We start from the raw sequence: 2,788 nt of genomic DNA, 5'->3' as shown, positions 1-2,788 counted from the left end.
TCATAGACGTACATAAGGCTCTCCGGCCAGCGCGGATGCAGGAGCAGCGAAGTCGTCATGACATGATCTGCTGGAGCTTTTTAAAAACTCCACTTGCCAGAGGCTGCGAGCTAGGGAGACACCTCGCTCCCTTTTTCCCTCCCCCATCCCTCCTCCCTTCCCTCTCCACCCCTCCCCTCCTCCACCTCCTCCTCCTCGCGGTGCTTCTACCTCCCACCACACAGTCCCTCTACGCATGCGGAGACACTTCATTAAGAAATCCTCCGGCTCCCGCCCACCTCGGCTCAGCACGCCTCCTGCGCCCACGTGACGGAGGTCGGCGCACGTGATACCCTGGCCGGGCCTCCTAGGGTTCCCTCCCCTGGAGGTGGGGTGGGGCGAAAAGAAATGAGGTCTTAGCTGATTGGTTCTCAGAGGCGGGCGCTTGGACTTTTAAAGGGACAGGGCTACGCCCCCTGGCAGGCCTGGGAGGAGCGGGAGGGGGAATTTGGCCGACGTAAAGGGGACGGGGAGGAGAGGACTGTTCCTGGGCGCTTTCCTCTAGGCGTAGGATGTGTACCCGGGAGACGGAACGCTATCCTCAAACCGATTGCTTTGACTGCCTAAATCTCTAGGTTGGGGCTTGGAAGTAAGAGTAGGGGCGAAACTGGATTTTAAAATAATAATAAATGAAGAAACTGGAAACCAGGCAAGATCTTTCCAGCTCCGGCAGGCTTCGCTCCAGCTCACGGTTGGAAAGAACCCGACGACGCCTTTCTGCAAGCCTTTGATGCCGCGATGTTCCATTCCCGACAATCACCACTTTCCCCAAAGCTTCAGTGGTCCGAAAAGGACCCTCTCCTCTCTTTGCTGGTAGCGAGAGAGCTGGGGAGATGTGATAGTAGTTCCTAAACACAGACTTCGTCACGGGTGGTGGTGGTGGTGGAAGATATGGGGATCGCGCAGCTATGGAATATATTGTCAGCGAGAATAGAGGAATCAAAGGAGAAAAATGGGGTGGCAATACTGATATTTCAACGTGCAATAGAAATAAAATCCTGAGAGTGAGATTTTTCCCCCCAAAGAAACAAGAAAGCAGGATTCCGTTTAGGAAAGCAAACAACCTTCGATGCTAATGACAACGCACCCTCTTATACAGGTATACAGCAGGAAATGTGGAAAATAGGGAAGAGTGACGGTGCCCTTTGGAGAGGTGGCTCCCACGTGCAACCTGAGGCCACCCGGAGGTCTGGCTTCACTCCCCAGTCCCGCAGGACCCGCCTCCGACGCAGTCCCCAGTTGAACAACCTCTCCAGCTCCCAGTTTTCTCAGAGGCACTCAGTTTTAGCGTGGAATATTTTCATGTGCTAAAACCGCCCGCTATTTCAGGGAAAAATAAAGACCAATTTACTGATTTTTCAACAGCCCTCCTTCTATCCTCCTAACCTCCCTTCTTTTCTAGGACCTCAATAGAGTCACGCCTTTGGGGGGCATCTCCGTAGAACTGAGCCAAGTTCCTTTTCAGCACAGGGCCTCCCTGAGAAGAGGTAATAAAGGGGGGCGGTAAAAGACGGGAGAGGGGCTAGGACTCCTTTTTTTCTGCTTATGTCAGGGGCTTTTAAATGTTGGGTGCTCACGTTCGCACAGGCTGTCGCCAGGCAGTAGGCCACCCCGCCAAGCTGTGCCCACTGTACCCTCAAACCTGATAGCAATGGCCAGGTCTGCGCAGAAACCTCCACAGCAGCCATCCTCCACCGTGGAGGTGGTGTTTGACTGTTGAGATCGCCCAGACCTAGGTGAGTTAGGGTAAGAAACGCAGTTCTTTCAGCATGATCTTCACCCAGAACGGTCAGCTCAGAATTCAGAAAGCAAACTTCAAGCTGGGCTGGCAAGAGGGGGAAGGACACAACAGAAAGATTAACATGCACAGGCCAGTTTGCTTGGGTACTGAGGACCATTATGGTGGGCGGTCGGTGGGCGAGGAGAGAGAAGGGGAAGGGAAGGTCTAGCTGGGAGTCTGCTCCGCTGGGAAAGTGGCTCTGTGGAGGTTGGAGTCCAAGGTCAAGGTAAAATGAGGAGAGCAAACATAGCCTGGCCATCTAGACTGGGCTCGTGTGACCTTGGCCCCTAGCCCAAGGCCTGTCTGGGGTAGGGGTGTATGGATGGGGAGCTCTGCCTTGAGTAGGAGAGGTGGTGCAGAGGCCCCACCTTCCCTTCTTGTGAAGTGCCCATGAAGTGCCCAGCCTCGTGGAGGGAATCCGGGCACTGGGTCGGTGTGGACCCAGCTCCGTGGGGCTGCCAGCAGAAACAAAGGGCCTGAAGCGCCTGCCTCACTCTTGGGGCTCGCTTCCTGGTCCTGCCCTACACCAGACGCTGTGCCGCACCCACAGGCACATCTCCAGCCTTTGGAAATAGGGGCCAGAACGACAGGAAGGATCTGGGTGCAGGACAGCCCAGCAATAAATAAAATTAATAGTATGTTCTTTTCCAGGTTTATATAAGGGCACTAACTATTCCTATTGCAATGAGATATAGATTTAATTAACCCGGCAACTTTACAATTCTGTTTATTAGGGACACTATGCGGCCAAAATTTAGCTGCCACAGGAAAGAGAAGAAAGTAAATCGCCCTCATAGAGAAGACCAAATGAAAATGTAGGCCCTCCAAAGCCTTGGAAGAGAGGAAGGTGTGCGGGGAGGGTAAGTTCAGGGGAAAAAGAACTAAAAGCTACTGTTGAGGTCCTGAGCAGGCTAGGACCGACCCCTCCCCATCTTTGCTTGGTTCCCCAAGACCTTGGTTCCTAACACT

This window comes from Fukomys damarensis, unplaced genomic scaffold, assembly GCF_012274545.1.
Source record: "Fukomys damarensis isolate Sample0158 unplaced genomic scaffold, DMR_v1.0_HiC HiC_scaffold_15, whole genome shotgun sequence".
Taxonomy (NCBI): Eukaryota; Metazoa; Chordata; class Mammalia; order Rodentia; family Bathyergidae; genus Fukomys; species Fukomys damarensis.
Note: the sequence above shows the minus strand (reverse complement) of the source record.